Source organism: Podarcis tiliguerta (genome assembly GCF_965153285.1).
Source record: "Podarcis tiliguerta genome assembly, chromosome: 4".
Taxonomy (NCBI): Eukaryota; Metazoa; Chordata; class Lepidosauria; order Squamata; family Lacertidae; genus Podarcis; species Podarcis tiliguerta.
The window spans coordinates 59,836,066-59,855,107 of NC_139537.1; the positions used below are offsets into that span (position 1 = coordinate 59,836,066).

General features: G+C 41.3%; 1 protein-coding gene across 6 annotated transcripts in view; it reads right to left on the reverse strand.

Moving 5' to 3' along the window:
* IL1RAPL1 (interleukin 1 receptor accessory protein like 1) overlaps nt 1–19,042 on the reverse strand; it is a 635,157-nt gene that overhangs the window by 548,762 nt on the left and 67,353 nt on the right. Inside the window, exon 1 of one of the 6 annotated variants that reach the window (XM_083439331.1) lies at nt 13,015–13,082. The exons of 3 other annotated variants lie outside the window; for them this stretch is intronic. The gene's annotated coding sequence lies outside the window, so the exon portion shown is untranslated. Of the gene's footprint in view, nt 1–11,767; nt 11,850–13,014; nt 13,083–19,042 lie in introns of those variants that run through there. 2 more of the 6 variants (XM_083439334.1, XM_083439333.1) reach the window with 2 other exon arrangements.

The following is a 19,042-nucleotide window of genomic DNA, read 5'->3' on the forward strand; positions in this document are numbered from 1 at the left end:
TAGACAATTATGTCAATTTCACTTCTGCATTAAAACAGTGATATGTTGTGCACACGGCAAGTTTAGATCACCACTGCTTACTCTGCTCTTTGATAAACACTTAGTTGCTGGAAAATGTTGAATGCTGGATTTAACAGTGCTATCTGAAACCTAGACTATTCTGCTAGCAAATCGGATACTCCTAATTGAGGGTCCATGCTGTGTGAGGGCCCAAGCCCCCCCCCCATCCTTCAGAGGGTGGGAGATTGAGCCCGGTCCATGCGATGGTCCCACAATCACACCATTACGTATTGGCCAATCAGAGATCGGTGGTGTGATTGTGGGAGCATATAAAAGGTAGTGATGCATTTCTGGGGATTCACCTGGCTTTGCGACGCTAAACACCCACTCACCCGCCCTGTATTTTAGGTGTCTGCTTTGGCCTTGCTCTGGACTTTGGTTTGTTGCCTGTTTTGGAACAGGGGCTGGAGAGGAATTTTTTCCATTTGGCAAATTGGCACAGGCCATTTGGTTTTTGCCTACCTCTTAGCAATCATCACAACTTTTGTAAGGTTTGGTGGTTAGGCATTGGCTTATTGTGATGTGGGGGAGGGGAGGTGTGGCCATCATCTGCCCCTCCAGGTACAAGGGTATTCCAGTAAATGAATCTGCGAGTCTGGACCTTATCCAAAGTCCGCTTGAGGGGCCAGGACCCAGCAGGAACCCCGGGGTGAGCTTCAGTTGGTTGTCATGGACGGAGCTCCCTTGTTTGGTGTTTACCCTTCCAGACTTCCTGCAAGGCGGGCAGGAGTCAGATATAGTTACTGCCAATGCCTAAGCCAATACCACTCACATTGCTGTAATCAATAAAGTTGTGGCCTAAATTTTTGTCCATTAACCTTAAACTAAAAATTCTGTGTCTATGTGGATTTATTTATCCTTAGGGGTGCACCGGGGTCTTGATGCGCAATTATCTGCCCTATGACATGGAAAACAAGTGAACTTGAGATACAGTGGTTCATAGCCAGAGTTGCCATGAAAGTGAAGTGAAATCAGAATTCTCTTGACATTCCCCAGATTGGAATGCCATGTACAGCTCTGCTCCTCCCATCTCAAAAGTGATATTGTAGAGCTGGAAATGGTGCATGAAGAAGCAACCGAAATGATCAAGGGTTATAACATTTGAGGCTTTTAAGTTTCGGCTGGTGAAGGCGGGGGGCGGGGGCGGAGAAAGGGGTGACATGACAGACATGCATAAAAGTATTTCATGGTTTAGTGACAGTGGTTAGACAGATTTTTTCTTCCTCTCTAATAACAATAAAATCAGGAGTCATCCAATTAAGCTGGATGTTGAAGAGATTCAGGAGAGACAAAAGGAACCATGTCTTCAAATAGTGCATAGGTAAAATATGGAATTTGCCGCCACAAGATATAGTGATCGCTACCAACTTGGATAACATTTAAAAGGAATTAAATAAATTAATGGAAGGAAACCAGCCCTGAGTGCTCACTGGAAGGACAGATCCTGAAGCTGAGGCTCTAATACTTTGGCCACCTCATGAGAAGAGAAGACTCCCTGGAAAAGACCCTGATGTTGGGAAAGATGGAGGGCACAAGGAGAAGGGGACGACAGAGGACGAGATGGTTGGACTGTGTTCTCAAAGCTACGAACATGAGTTTGACCAAACTGTGGGAGACAGTGGAAGACAGGAGTGCCTGGCGTGCTCTGGTCCATGGGGCCACGACTAAATGACTGAACAACAACAACAACAAAGGCTATCAATGACTGTATTGCCTCAAGAATTGGAGGAACGATGCCTCTGAATACCAGTTGCTCGGGATCAGGAACAAGAGAGTGATATTGTTTTCATGTGCTGCTGGCATCTGGCTGGCCACTGTGAGAGCAGAATGCTGGACTAGATAGGCCTTTGGTCTGTTCCAGCAGGGCTCTTAAATCCCCTTAAGTACTTTATTATTAGTATTATTTATTAAATTTGTATACCGCCATTCATCTATAGATCTCAGGGTGGTTCACAACATAAAAATACAAGATTAAAACACAAAATGCATATTAAAACAAGAACATCCCCTCACACACAAGGACCAATAACCCCATTCCCTCCCACAAACACATTTAAAAGGATATAGGATGTTAATGAGCCAAAGGCCTGGTTGAAGAGGAGCTTTTTCGCCTAGCACCTAAAAGTGTATAACGAAGGCTTCTATTGACTTCCAAAGGGAAAATAGGCATAACCAGTGCTGATCAAGCAAGTACTTTTTAATATTTGCTGGGTTTCAGGCCTACTTCAGAAATATATGAGGGGATATTTGACAGAGTACGTTCACGAGAAAAGTTCTTCAAGTGATTTTCTATATGAGTAATGTTATAATTCATTTAGCTGGGCGTGTAGTTTTTCTCACTGTTAAGTATGCTAGATACTTGATTAAATTCTATACATTGTTAGAAAAAAATATTTCATAATAAAAAATTACTGATGCTGGTGATTTCTGAATTGTTAGTCTAGATTTGCCAGGTCTTCTCCTCACAAATCCCACCATTTTTCAATGGATCAGTTTTTAATGCTTTTTTTTAAACAAGAGTGTCATGGGAATGACTGAGAAAAATATACTGTCATTAGTCTTAGTCAGCTGTCGTTCACAACAGCTAAACTAATTAGTGTCAATGTGCTCTTCAAACCAAACCACTCTGCCGTTCTCTGTCATGGTGAAGTAATTTAGACATGCCCTGGTTAATTTATGTTTCAGTGGTGACAGTTTATGCTGGATCTTAGTGAAAACTGTAATGCTCTCAGTGGACTTGACACTTATCGCTGTGTTAATGCATTTCATCCATCTTTTCCCTTTCCTTAGTGCTTTGATCCTAAACACTTTCGCTCTTATTCAGCAAGTCCTTTGCAAACTTGGCAGTGAGGAAACTGAGGAAACTGAACAAGGCCTAATGTAGATCATCATAGTTTATGGCTGATGCTAAGGAAAAAGAGTCCAATACTTCAAGAGTAATTTATAAAGAAATGCCCACCTCTAATTAGTGCTAAATTAACAACAAAGTGTGCTTTAATAAAACACCTCAAACAGAATACTCAAATCACAGTATAAAGCTTCCAGCTTTTCATAACCTACCATGCTACTTAACTCAATAAGAAATACAGAAAATAATAATAATTAAAAATGAATTTTACACATTCAGCATTTATTGATCTTCACAAGATAGGGTTTTTTGGTGGCAGCACCTTGGTTATGACCACATCTCTAAAGAGAGAAAAACCTAGCCCCTTTTATATTTTTCAAGTGGGCAGTCAAGATGTTTCTAATTTGCCTCACTTTTAATGTATTCTATCTGTTTCTTATTTTGCATTTTGAAGTGCTCCTGTTTTTTTTTACCGTACTAATATATTTAATGACTTAAACTGCTTTGGGGCCTCTAAAATGTGCCAAAGAAATGTTGTAGAAATGTACTATAGAGTTGTAGTTCAACAACATCTGGGGAACCCCTTGTTGGCTACCTATGTTTTAGAAGACTAACAGTCTGTGGGAGATATTGATTGCTGAATTCATTTTCAGAAAGACATCATACAAGAGCACTAGCTAAGTATCTATAGACCCCCCAAAGAATTGGTTGGTAGAAGGGCAAATCAACCATACCATTTACACATAGGAGCTTCTGTGTAATAATTCAGAGCAGAACAATTTCTACATGGATTGCCATCATTTAATTAATTTGTAAATGTTTCAAGCATCGGTGATTTACAATGCCTAATAATCATCCTGTGAAGTTCACTGAAATTGTGCAGAGAAATGGCTAGAAAATTAGATGTGATTTTGAAAATCAATATTGCTAAGTGCTGAGAGGTCACTTTTTGGTGCTGTGGAATAGTGTTTTGAAGGTGGGAGTTTCTCCCCTATTTATTACATATTTATTTCATGTCTTTAAGCTTCAACCTCTTCAACCTATAGTAGAAGATTCCCCCTGCCTCAAAATATGTGAAGGCAACAAGTGGAAAAGAAGCTAGATAGGTTCTAACCCTTCACTTAAATGGCATCTGATTTTTGCATTGACAGATGAGGAAAAAAACCAGACACAAACATTTGATGCAGGTCAAGGAATGTCTCAAATTCCATAATTTTGCTTTTTGGCATTTATTATTTCTCTAATTCTTTATCATTTCAAAGAATTGCACCAAAGAATCAAACAGAACTCAGGGAAGTTGCTATCAACTTCAAGTCACTTTCTCTTTCTATAAAACATTATAACCGAGATAATTTTTATGTGCACAGAAACTATATATGAAGCTTTGGCAGATATGTTTATCTACTTGAATGGGGAATCTAGAAACACATGTTAATTTCACATATAAGTTCTACAGTATACTAACTAGTTAGGTATCCATTTTTGCTTGGTATTGTTGTACAGTGGTGCCTCAGGTTAAGAACTTAATTTGTTCTGGAGGTCCATTCTTAACCTGAAACTGTTCTTAACCTGAGGTACCACTTTAGCTAATGGGGCCTCTTGCTGCCGCTGCACCGCCGCCACTCGATTTCTGTTCTCATCCTGAAGCAAAGTTCTTAACCCGAGGTACTATTTCTGGGTTAGTGGAGTGTGTAACCTGAAGCGTCTGTAACCCGAAATACCACTGTTTACCAGGCCTGCACAGCTTCAACTCACCAAGCATCACACTAAGAGATTTGCTAACCCTCCTATTCCTACTTCTTATTTGGAGCTCCAAGACCAGGATGGGGGCTGTTGAGAACCTGACAAAATCACAATGCATGCCTAATGATGAGTCATGGTCTGTTTGATGAGTCAGGCAAATTGCACAGCTGCAATGATGCAATGGACAAAGCATCATGTTTGACAATGTAAAAAAAAAAAAAATGTTGGACATTCATTAGCTGGCTTTGAATAAGTCACTATTTCTCTAACTGTCTATCTAATAGGCAGTTGTGGTTCGAGGACCCGACCCCCGCGATATGGAAGTAATACACAGGACACGTGATATAAGGTTTATGGGCAAGAAAAGGCCACAACTTTATTGGTTACAGCAGTGAAAAGGTATTGGCTTAGGCATTGGATGACCAAAACAGAGGGGGTTTATTCACCAGTAGGTGGAGCCTGTTGATGCTAATCCAACTATAGGCTCTCCCCTGATGTCACCGAGGGTCGTGCTATGGCCTCCCGCCAAGCAGGCATCGGACAGAATACACAACCGCCAGATTCCTTTAACGGAATACCCAAAAATTGAAGGCATAGGCGATGGCCACACCTAGCCCTTTGACACACCACAACACATTATTCCAATGCCTAACCTACCCACCAATACCATGAAAGTTGTGACGATTGCTACGAGGTAGGCGAAAAAACCAAAAAGCCTAATGCCAAATGGAAAAATTCCTACCAGGCCCCCCGGACAACCAGGGCGACCAACCTAAGGTCCATAGCAAGGCCAAGGAAAACTTAGACCCTGAGCTAAAAGGGAGTGGAGGGTGGGTGACTCGCGACGGGACGACGTAGAATGAGGCCGAGAAGGGGCTGGTGCTGCAGCATATAGGCTGTAGTACACGCCGCCCCGGCAGCACCTGGTTGGGTGCCTGTCAGTGGGCGTGGGCGCCAGCCAGGTAAGTGGGATAGGCAGGGGGCAAACGCCCCTGCCAGGGGCAGTGCTCGGGCTCCCGCCCACAACCACTCCCCTCTCTTCCAGGGAGGAGAGTCTTTGTGAGCTCAATGGAACAATATTCAAGTCTTTGCACTGAAAATTCACACCATAATGAATACTAAGAATACAACCCCAAATTTAGCCTTGACTCCTTTTGGTGGAAGGGTGGGATATAAACTTAATAAATAACCATAAATCAATAAATCAATAAATAAAGTCATTAAACCAAGGGGAGACTCCTGTTCAGAAGCCACACCTAAAACTAGGGATGTGTGGACTCATTAAAGTCTGGACTGTCCTAGTTTTGTATGGAGAGGGGACTAAGACCATCTTGCATTATTTCTGGGCAGAGTCCACACAAAAGTCCGCTGAAAAGGTCAACACTGGCATTTTTCTTCTAGAATCTCACTAGCCCCTCCCCAGCTCCATAAGATACCAGGCAGTTTGGGTGTGATCTCTCAGCTGTCTTCTAATTAAACAGGTTAATTCCAAATTAAATTATGTAAAAAACACACACCAAAGAATCTTGTGACACTTTAAGACTATCAAATCATAAGATCCAAGCCTCTTTGGCTTAACCTTTATGAATCATTTACATATAATTACTGTTTGGTTCTGCTACAAACAACGTCCTGCAGAATTCTAGAATAAGCAACATGAATAGACCTCAATGCACATTTTAGATTTAGAAGGGGGCGGGGACAGGAGCTGTATGTCCCTAAAGGTAGATAATTTCAAAAATATACTTCTCAGCGGACTTAATGCAGGATGCTTTTGCCCACTGCCGCATGAAGAACATGATCTACTAGTCTCTGGGCAATCTTATACTCTCTACTTTGCCTTGCCTTAATAGCTGCAATCATTAAACACAATGGAATTGAGTTAAGGAGCTGCAGGGCTCCCCTTTTCACTTGCTTTGTAAGTTTATTTTATGTGTAATGTGCATATTTTGTAAGCATTTTCAGAGAAACTATATTAACTGTAATAAGAGAATCCTTAAGCAGACCTGTTAGGGAGTGCAGATACAATGAGCCAAGTAATGCATAGATACAAGTAACCCTCAGGTGTCATATATATTAAATGCATAAACAATTACTACTGAAGATTTTGTTTCTCTTTTATACATCAGTTGGTAAACTGAAATTCAATCACCACATATGTAATACAATTATGCATCGCTATTTTGTTAACAATCTACTACTTTTGGAGGCAAAAAATGCAAACACAAGGGAAGGCCCTTGCTACTCTATGAAATTGCACTGCAAAGGTTTTTGAGCCCAAGGCAAGTTGTTCTTAGCAAATACAACATTTGATATAAAAATGTCTGATTTTATCTATGAATCTATTGAAAGAGCTAGTGTTGGACAATTCAAATGAGATGTTTATTTTTCAGACTTCAGTTTCTAATCAGTCTTAAAGGTAGTATTTTTGAGCACTCACAACTGATCACACTTGTTTCTGGCCTAAAATGTATATTATAGAGGCTACCCAGGTTGGGGGCCAGGCAGTTCACTACTACCACTGTCTGAAAGTGTTAAGTCAGGAATGCATCATTACAATCAGGGACTGACTCAGGGAGGCAGGAACAAGTCCTCTCCCTCTGCCCAATTCAGACTATTATACCCCAGGAGCACCTTTATCTTTTGATTTAGAAAAGTAATCACAACACATTCAATACAATCTTTAATAAATGCAAGACAGACCATTTTCAACTTTGCTGTAAATCATGTCCCCCCCCCCCCAATACAACCAAAACGTACACAGCACATTGATTACAATCAAGTCTACCAAAAGTCAATGAAAGACCTCCTAGGATAAGCTAAAAATTATTGTGCAGCAATCTGCAGAAAAGGGTCAATCAAGGTCACAAGAGCAACCCATACTGAAATCAAATTCTTGAGGTCATAAGAGGCTAAAAATGTCCACATTTACCTGGAAGAACATTTAACAATTTCATAATGCCGAAGCCAGGGAAGTAACTGGCAGAAGCATATGTCTCTCTAAATGAAAACTGAAGATTTTAAATTATACTACTTCCTGTGAAATATTAGCCTTTTAATTATGGTGATGAAACTTAAACAACATGAGTTCACAGGTACCTGTTACACATTTACAGACTTGTCACATATGAATACCTTAGGACCATTCTACCACTGCTATAGTAATCATCCCAGAAATTATGGAAAATATACATAATACTTCAAGTCTGACAAATTTGTGACTATGATTCTTTGACTGTATATAATCACACAATGAACTTTGGTTAATAGTAACCAGAATTGTCATCAGTAACTACAAAGCATCACTTAAACCAATGTAATTAAACTTCTTTCTATGGTTTCAGAAACATAACATGCAAAAGGCAGTGGAAAAAGATGGGAAAGGAGCTTTCTATGGAAAAGACAAGGCCTTGTTCATCAAACACAGTCCATTCCATGCTGCAAAACTGAGTGCTGGTTAATATAGCAAGCATTCACCATCTAATTGCCTCTTGACCCAAAACATTCAGAACCATCAGCTCCACGACATAGTTACAGGGGTCACTGCTAATCATCCATTTGTGGTAAAAAAGAAAAGAAAGAAAAACTGCCATGATTATGCAAATGATGAGACTTAGTGTTCATACATCATTACAATGTTCAGTGTGTTTCTCTCTGCTCTGCAACAGAAATTCTTACATCAGGGATAGGGAACCTTTGGGCATTCAGATGTTACTGAACTCCAGCTCCTAGCATGGCCAAGTATCAGGGTTCATGGGTGTAGCACAGCACCCCCAATCCCTGCGTTACATCAACCTTGTAAAGCAGATTACTATTGCCACAGTGTGTGGGGGTGCAGCTGAGCTTCAAAGATTGTGGCTAACTTACGGTATCCCAGAAAGTCCATGGCTGAAACAGAATTTTAAGCACTTCAGCCACTTAGCCATTATACCAACTAGATCACATGTCCCCACTTAGAGGTGCTAGTCTACATAATCAGTACTCATTTTAATATGGTCCAAAGGAAAGCAGAGCAATACATTTGGCGCTAGCTTGACTTCAGGAGTTGCCTGAAGGAGGAGTACACTCTATAACCCCTTCTTGTACATATATTCCTGTAGATATATTAACCCCATCCTCATCATATCCATCTCACTTCCATTAGGGTTTCTTATGGGTTACTTTATGGAAAAGATACAATTTAAAGTGGTAAGAAATTTTACAAGTTCTGTCCTCAGACCACTAGATCTAGTTTTCTATCCAACGCCTTCATTTTTTTTTTTGCAGCATTATTTATTCCTTTTAATCTTCCTCTTGACTTGTTCTGCTGTGTTTTCCCCGCCAAAAAATATTTGCTTAGCACCTGAACTTTACAGAGAAAATTCATTAAACATTTACACTCTGCTTACATCTTCTCCTGACATGTAAAAACAAAGTAGGCTTGTATTACTAAAGTAGACAAAGCACTGGAGAATACACTGTGAAGAATAATCCTTAGCAAGCAGGACTTTGTGAAAAGGAACTTGCTGTTCCGCGGTTTCTACAATTCTATATCCAGATGAAACTGCCTTTGATTCAACATAATCTACAGTGTCGTAATTGCACTGCATTGAAAGTAGTGGTTTATCCCCTGTTCGGGAGCTGATGCAGCTACTCAAGGAAAACTTTTTGCCCCCTAAGATTCCACTTATTTTGATGGAGGAAGCCAAAAAACCCAAAGCAAAACAAAGCAACAAGAAAAGAAAAGAAAACCCCAATAACCTGTCCTGGAGAGGCAAGCTTCCATGTTAGAAGCTGCCTAGAACGGCTGGGGCAACCCAGTCAAATGGGCAAGGTACAACAAATAAATTATTATTAGTTACAAACCTTTCAATATAGATGCACATACATCTCAGAAGCCCTTAATCCTCTGACCAATTGATGGGCATTCCAGGGTGTATGCACCATTGACACCACACATTTAGTGGTTCAAGAGCTGGAAGTGTTACTCTGGTATACTAAATTGTTATTTTCTTTCAAAAGCTCAGGATCAGTGTCACCAAACTCTACTGAGATCCAGTTTTGGATTCTGTCGCCAAACCTTCAAGAAATGCTTTATCTCACAGATTGCTAAAGCAATAAATGGGAAGATCATTAAAGTGCTTTGCATAAAGAAAATGTACTGGCATGATGCAATGAGTATTAGTATTGATTTCTTTCTTTTTACAAAGCTAGGGATTCCTAAAATTCATGAACGCTAATCAGATGGATTTAGTAAGGAATAGAATTTTGAATTATATTACTGTCCTTGATCCCCATCAGATCATATACTAATTCTTCTTTGCTTGTCTGGCTGACATTTTATACTTCTCAAGATGACAGATCACAGAGAGCAATGTCTTCTTAAAATAATCAGCACATATGGGTGACGGGAATAGAGCAATACTGCCTAACAACTGTTCTGAGGTATTTTAGAATCAAGAGGAAGGGTCATAGCATTTGTCCAAATCTATCTGCTTCCTCTTGCAGTCCTTCTTCTTTTCCTCCTTCTCCTTCTCCTTCTCCTCCACTATCTTAGTGACACTTGACATGAACCAGGTAGCATTATCTGAAGTAATGATGCACAGTCAATACGAATTCCATCAATCGACATGGATAACCTTCAGGAATATCAAGCATAAGGTGACTTTGCTACTGGGAAGCAATGATTTGCTATTCAAAAATTATGATATCAACTTTGAAAGTTGTTATAAAAAATACATCAAGTACACAATTGTTTTTCAATCTTTTTTTCAAGCTACATTGAAAGGTAACATATCTTACATCCAGTTTGATATTCCCCATTCCCTGATTCACTAGGATTGGTCTTTGCAACCGAATGTGGTGGCAAGAAGAGGAGCAACCAGTGTTTCCAGCACTCTATATTGGGGGGGGGGGAGTTCAGGTTCTGGGAAATCCCATGATAGCCTCAGAGCTAGTCACTGGATGCACTGGGCTCCAGAGTGTACCTGCTTAAAGACTTCACCTTCCAGGTCTACTCTGGAAGCACATATGGACTCCCAGAGCTTGCAAGCAGCACAACCCTCAGGAGATCTCAGAGAGGTAGCATTGGCAAGCTTGAGGAATAAGCTGAAGATAACGGCAGAGTGAGGCAAAACAACCAATGGAAGAAGAATTGGGGAGTGAGGAGCTGGCCACCTGGTCACCTGAATGGCAAGTAGGATGTGTGAAGAGCAGCAAAAAAGTTGAAAGAATACAAGGGCTGAAAGCACTGAGGGGGAAGCGGCATGGTGAAGGGATATTAGCAGCTGGTCACTCTTTATACAGAGCAGAAAGCAGCTCCAGAGGGCACTCATTCACTCCAGTTTGAGTGGTGCTGACCAGGAATCGCCCCACTCACCCAACAGTTGGATGGGTGAAGCCGTGCACCAGCAACGCTCTGTGCAATGTGCACATTATACCTGGCCTAACAATCCATTGGTGGCCTGGCTGAAGGCAGTGAGGCTTGACTGCCTCAGGAAACTGCAGCAAGGCCTAACTTTGTGTGGCTTCCTTCACAGTTGGCACCAGTGTTGCTGGTACAACACATTGGCTCTTTACTACTACTTAAAGGTAAAGGGACCCCTGACAGTTAAGTCCAGTCGCAAATGACTCTGGGGTTGCGGCGCTCATCTTGCTTTACAGGCCGAGAGAGCAGGCGTTTGTCCACAGATAGTTTTTCTGGGTCATGTGGCCATCATGACTAAGCCGCTTCTGGTGAAACCAGAGCAGCGCACGGAAACGCCGTTTACTTTCCCGCCAGAGCGGTACCTATTAATCTACTTGCACTTTTTGGCGTGCTTTTGAACTGCTAGGTTGGCAGGAGCTGGGACTGAGCAATGGGAGCTAACCTCGTCAAGGGGATTCAAACCGCTGACCTTTTGATTGGCAAGCCCAAGGCTCAGTGGTTTAGACCACAGCGCCACCCGTGTCCCTTTTACTACTACTTATACAGCTATAAATATGATCAGCTTCTGAAAAGGGAGATCAGCAAGGAGTAGGATCCTATCAGCTGAGCACTCTGCTTACAATTTACATTGGTAAGTTCCAATTAGGAAATTCAAGAGTTTCTGCTAAAACAAAACAAAACAGCGAACAAGGGTGCTCATGCCATCTCACCTCTTTTCTCCTCCCAACACCAATAGAACGACTCAGAGCTCCTGTCAGCAGCAAGGCAAAGTCATGATGCAGCCAGCACTGCCTGGAAAGAAGGCATGCAGAGGACTCACCACTCCAGCCTCAGGTAAAGACCATCGGACAACCAGGCAAGTCCAGCCAGACACACCCTACAGAGGCTTCCAATGGCCCTAGAGGTGGCTATCAAGTGCCATGATCAAATGGGGGTTCCAAGTCAGGCAACAGAAACTTTCTCTCCCTTGAGCAAGCCACCAAAGCAGAGCAAATAGCATGCTGCCTCATCTAGGGACTCCTCAACTGAACTAAAGGAGAGCTTTGGGAAACTAGCAATCATGAATAGGCATTCAAATGATATGGAAAAGGGGAAGTTTGGGGAAAGATTTCACTCTACACCAAAGTGCCCCCTTTCATTAAAAAATATCCCTGCACAAGATCATTTCACAGAACACGAAGAGTGATGGCAAACTGTTGATTCACCACCAAAAACATCTGACTGAAGGAATGTCTACAGATTTGTGCAGGGGCTTTCTAGTCTAGGAGTACTGGGGGGGGGGGGGAGTTGTCCTTAAACAAAGGTGGCTCAGAATATAAATTCCTTTGGATCCTCTTTGCCCAGCAAATCCATGCCCGTAAAAACTTATCATCTCCTATTCCTTACCTTCTATTACTATACTTTCAAACAGATAATATTATGAACACTAAGGCATAATCATATCTTAAATGAAGGTTTAAAGGAAAAGGTATCGGAGGTTTCTGAAAGGGTATAGTGTCTCCTTGTTTTCCAAAATTAGTTAAATAAGCATGAAAAATGGAATGTTACTTTAATCAAGGAGTATGAAAGAAATTTTGACTTGATGTTATGATTATGAACACAGGAGGAACTTAATTGCTAGGTTAATTTTCTTGTTACCTCAGATGTGTTTTAATGAAACACTGTGTGAACTCATTGGATTTGTTGATTCTTTTAATATGTCTATTTACTTTCCTGTTCCTTGCATCTTCAATCATGTCTCGGTGCATAAGCAGGTACTCTTTCTAAGCATATCTATGTTCACAGAATTAAAATGAGGGGGAAAGAGAGTACTCACACTTATGCTGATCATAACAAAAGCCTTATGTCATGTATAAAGCAATGTTGCCTACTCAGATGTTTTAAATGCCACTATCAAATAAACCAGAGGTGAATAATTTCCAGCTGATGGGCAGAATCTCTAGTTATAGCGACTTACCCTAGGCCATGCCCTTCCTCAGGCCACACCTCTCTCTGGACTTGCTGTACATCCTCATCTGCTTTGGCTTGGCAGAAATGTGTCATTGCACTGTCATAATGCCTCTTGCTTAGACAGTTGGGTGGGTGGAGAGATTGTGGGTGTAGATAGCTTTGTGATGGGTCATTAGCTACTTCATTAACTTTGCCTTTAAGGTGTCACAACATTCTTTGTTGTTTTTGCTTCAGAAGACTAACAGGGCAACACCTGTGGAAATTCATTAACTCTGAAACAGAACATGCAAGGAAGGTAACTGATTTGTAAATATCTGTTGATGGCTGATGTATTGTGTCTATTGTGTGCTATGGGGGGGGGAAGGTTAATAATATGTACATTTCTTCATCAGCAACTGACAAAACAGAACATTGACTTCTGCAAAATAAACTAACTGTGATGTTGGGAAAGATGGAGGGCACAAGAAGGGATGACAGAGGAAGAGATGGTTGGACAGTGTTCTCGAAGCTACCAACATGAGTTTGACCAAACTGTGGGAGGCAGTGGAAGACAGGAGTGCCTGGCGTACTCTGGTCCATGGGGTCATGAAGTGTCGGACATGACTAAACAATAAGACGTGGCGTGGAAAATACCAGTTGGAAGTGCCAATCAATATCAGAATAGACTGAGGTACATATGTTCATACATCCCTTATAGTAGGCTATGTTCAAACCATGCCAAAGTCCCAATTTTTCACACATGCCTCTTACTATTAAGGCAACCAAGTTCAAGGATATAATGCAGTCAGGCAAATGACTCAAGGAGGGCATGGAGCAGGCCTATTAATGGCTATGGTCTATGGAGAAGTGGTGTGGCCTGAAGAAACAGGATTTTTCTAGCTGACATCTCAACATTCTGTGCTTTGGGAATTTCATTGTCAGTCTATTTGGGAGTTCTAGAGGATTACAAAAACAAGCAAGCCTATATATACTTTTGTGCATGTACGCAATTCTCTGGATCTTATTTTTAGGTGGCCCTGTTACACCTGCAAAGTAAGAGGCATCTGGGCACCCAAGTTCACTCTTAGGTAGAACATATTCACCAAAGTTACAACTTCACCATTATATATGCGTCTTTAAAATTAATGGCATTTTTCAATAATCATACTATTAGTAGTAAAATGCAACACATTCCACCCTTTTAAATTTCCGGTTGTGAAGGGAGGCATCCTTAACTGCAGTGAGTCATGATAATATGTTCAGGTTAAGAGAACATGTGAACTACAAGAACTAATTGAGCAGCAGTGCTGAATTGAATATGCTGCACCACTAACTATTCTACATGAGGTAGTATTCTTTCTATTCTGCAAAAAATAGCATGCCAATCTTCCCTATACTAGCCAGTGTGGTGTAGTGGTTGAGAGCGGTAGTCTTGTAATCTGGGGAACTGGGTTCGCGTCTCCGCTCCTCCACATGCAGCTGCTGGGTGACCTTGGGCCAGTCACACTTCTCTGAAGTCTCTCAGCCCCACTCACCTCACAGAGTGTTTGTTGTGGGGGAGGGAAGGGAAAGGAGAATGTTAGCCGCTTTGAGACTCCTTAAAGGGAGTGAAAGGCGGGATATCAAATCCAAACTCTTCTTCTTCTTCTTCATTCAATCGAAGTCATATTCAAGAAAGTAAGATGCATTTCAGGAATACAGATGTATCTCCTCAGTGAAGATCCCTGATAAACTTTCAAGGAATCCCAGAGTTATAGGGATGGAAAGGATAGTAGTTTTTAATCATTATGTACTCTCTGCCTTGAGCGCCTCATATATTTTTTCTTTGTAAGAAGCAGCCATGGGTCAAGATAAAAATCCTCTCCATTCCTAAAATAATATTAGTTAAGAAGGGGGGGGGGGTAAGAGTACAAATTATGCCCATAAGTCTTCCCCTTAGCAATTTTGGAGGCAATCTGGATGAAGACTATAGAACAGGAGCAAAAGGTTATAACCTGCCTCTCTCCAACTGAAATTGTAACTCAGTGCGTGTGTTTCCTATTCAGAAGCCCCAATTTTAACCCCTAGCATTTTGACTTGAAAAGGATCAGCTAGGTGGTGATAGGAAAGATCCTAAGGATATTGCCTTAGATCCTGGAAAGCCACTGTCAGTTAGGCAGACGATACCAAGCTAGACTGGCAAATTCTCTAGCCTGGCAGTTTCTTATGTTCTTCCAAAGCAGTCCAAACATTTAGATTTGCCCCTTTAAAAGCCCTTAAAAGCCATTCCTTTGTTTTTTAACGTACAGATAGCTTGGGTCCCTCCCTCCCCTCTTTTGCACTTTGTTGAATGCTTTATATTATTATGGAACCACTCGACTGCCAACCTTTGTGTACCTGCTCTGACGTGTGTTTGGCAAGGATGCAGAGTTGTTTGATGGTGTTTGAAAAAAAGTTTTTTTTTTCCCCTTTTCACATAAAAGAAAGGATAAGCAGAAGCAAAGATTCATCAGCTTATGTATACAGGCTTCTCTGTTGTGAAGGCTCTAGCAGTGGGATATGGGAATTGAGAAATCCAATCTAATAGGCTGAACAAGGGAGAGTGGTCTGAATAGGGGGGGAAATCCATGGACATTCAGAATGTTCAGGCTTGCACAGGCTTATAACAACATACAATACTCTGGGGAAAATTTGAGCTTTCAAATTATAATTTCCATGGCAGCACCAACAATGGGTGCTCATTTCAAACAATACAGCTTCTAAAGCAACCTTGTTGTGCTCATTCCCTTTTGTTCCAAAAAGAGGCTTAGATGTCTGTAACTATTGGTACACACACACACACATATGTAACGCTGGTCTGAGGAAAGTGGAATAAGATTTCTTGGTTATGGAACCAGAGAAACGTAGAATGAATCTTCTATCAGCAAGCAGTGGCACAGTGTCAGACACAATGACAACTGTGAGTCGACAAATGGCGGTAATCCACACACATAGCAGGGGATCTCCCTTGCCAATAATGTCAGTGGAAAGTTTTCCATAATATACCAGCTCTGGTTTCAGTGAGTGCCTGGCAGGGTGGGAGTTCTTGAAAGATGTGTTTAGCAGGGTGACATTGTGCGGATCATCTACCGATATCAGCCAGTCTGGTGGTTGGTGGGGGGAAGTAGGTGTGGCTGGAGGGGTGGGTCAGAGCGGAGTATCCAAATGCTTGCCATCTGTTAACTGCTGTGATATCCCTCCCCTCAGACATATCACTGGAGATTAATCCATCATGCTTGATAGTCTGGTGGTGCTGTTATTAATAAGGGAGGGTTATCATAGTCCATAGGACTCCTTCACCAGGAAACCTCCATTTAGGAGCTTGATTTGAGGGCTTGCATAGGGCCTTCTAGCATACGGTCATGAATGCCTGAATAGTTGAGTCAGTAGAGCATGAGATGCTTATTCTCTCATGGTTGTGGGTTTGAGTCACATGTTGGGCAAAAGTTTCCTGAATTGCAGGGGGCTGAACCAGATGACCCTTGTGGACCTTCCAGCTCTTTGATTCTATCTTGATTAGGGATACTGTTGAGTTGAAGTCCACCCCTATGCCTGACACCATCTCTGTCTGAGGTGGTTTCCTGTGTGATCTTAGAGGGAGACTGCAGTGTTTTTCAAGAAAATGCCTTGGGGTGGCCAAGGATTTCCTATTCAGCTGACTCACATCTGAGCCAGAAGAAGAAGAAGAGGAGGAGGAGAAGGAGGGCTTTGGACTTGATATTGTGCCTTTCACTCCCCTTAAGGAGTCTCAAAGCGGCTAACAATCGCCTTTCCTTTTCTCCCCCACAACAAACGCTCTGTGAGGTAAGTGAGGCTGAGAGACTTCAGAGAAGTGTGACTAGCCCAAGGTCACCCAGCAGCTGCATGTGGAAGAGTGGGGAAGTGAACCTAGTTCACCAGATTACAAGTCCACTGCTCTTAACCACTACACCACCCTGGCACTTTCAGTCGCCAGAAAACAAGAGGCGAAGGAATTGAGACCCCTTAAAACATGGTCCCTGAATAAGTACAAACCATTCACTATTTCATAAATTGTTGTGATTTATGATATATTTTCAACGAAGAAAGCAAGTTCCTGGAAACATGTCTCTTACGAACCACATGGTTAATGGTAGAACCAAGTTTTAAATTGTTCTGAACTGAAACAGTGGCATAATTTTCATGAACACTCATCACAGATCTAAATAGATGTGCCCTCTCACTTTTCAATGCTAGGTTGCATCTATTTTTGAAAGAGCATGGAACTCTTCCCAAGGGGATGGGAGCCAGGTGAAAGAAATGAGCATCCTGGTTGCTATGGCAACCATGTTTCCACCTCCTCACTCAGATCCTGTTGCATGTATTTGTATATCTACCATGTGGTTATACATTCAGATGTACATCCAAATGTATTTCCTCCTGGAAACAATTAATGCATTGTACCGACATACACATTTGTATGCAAAACCATCCATATTCTGTAACTAGTCTCACATTACATGCCAAGCAAAATCCCCAGCCATGCAGCTTGCTTTTTTTGGAGCAGTAATTAAAGCATAAAAGCACAGTTATGCAGCTTTAAACTATAAAGCTGTATTTACTGAAACAGGGTACAGAAAAACTAACCAATTTAAACAATCATATTTAGAAGAAAGGGTTTATCAACTCTCTACCTTTTGGGGGATGAGTTGTAAACAAGAAGTTTCTAGAATTCTCTGGTAACAGTTCCCCTCTGTTACCTTGACCTGGATTTTCTTAATTTTATTCAATTGGTTATTTCATCTCATTATTTTATGCAATTGACACCCAATAAAGGCCGCTCTACCTTGGAGGGAGAAAAATTATTTTCTTTCATGAAACTGCTTTTTTGTTTCCTTCTCTTGACCTTGGCTAAGACCCGAGGTTCAAGTTTCTGCTGGCAGACTGAAACTGGCTGATGAACAGAGCACTTGCAGACAATGAAATGAGTAGTGCTGTGTTGTAAGACAGAGAACATCAGTCTGGCTTTCTGGACAATAGCATCATACTTTCTCTCCATTGCATTCAGACCAAGGCAAATACGAAGACTCTGATTGGCCTTGATGATATCATCATGTGGTGTGGTTTCCCCTTTGCTCAATGGTACAGCAGATGTTTAGCATACAAAACTATCTCAAGTAAACACAAGCATTTTCAAGTATGGCTGGGACTGCAGAGCCTCTACTTGTGAATGTAGACAGCACTGAGCTAGAGGGACCAGCAGTATGACCGTGTAAGGCAATGATTTATGTTCCTATGTACTGTGAAGTAAACATATTCAGGATGTGATTCCCGTAATCCTATGGTAGAAAATGACATCAAAGAAGTGCTAGGATGGTAGAGAACACAACCATTAAAAAAAGAGAAGGCAGTAGTAGATGGCAATTGATTGATTAAAGGTAAGCTCCCCATTGGGGGGGGGACGGGACAAAACCTCACTTTCACTCTCTGAAACAGCTGTTTAGCAATAAAAAAGCAAAAATTTCAAAAAATTGACACAGCATTATTTCAGAACCACGGCTCTAAAAACATTAGTCATTTTAATATAAATTACAAAACTGCAATTTTTGTTCCTTTGGAGATGTCAGTTCTCATGCACTTAGCATGCGTGTGAATTTTTACAGTACTTAAAGCACAGGGTTGTTTTTTTATACAGCATGATTATGGCATATACATTAGCTAGAGCCCTGTTTTACCAAAGTAAATATAAACCCTGAGTCACAATCGCCATATGTTAAAGCACTGTAATGTGAAGCATTTATGAAAGAGAGAATGAAAGCTTACTGGTGGTGATTTAACAGAACAAAACACTACAGCATACACCCTTAAACAAAACAGGCTAGCAAAGAATGAATAAATAGGGAATGAGAAAAAAATGAACCACAGCAATATAAAAAAGGTTCCCTTGTTTCCTGGGTAACAAAGTCAAAGATGACAATGATCACACAGCTGAGGTAGGCCTTTCAAATGAAAAACAAGCAAAATGCCACATTGGCAGACCAAAAATACCACATCCTACTTCGAAAATCACCCTGTTAAAT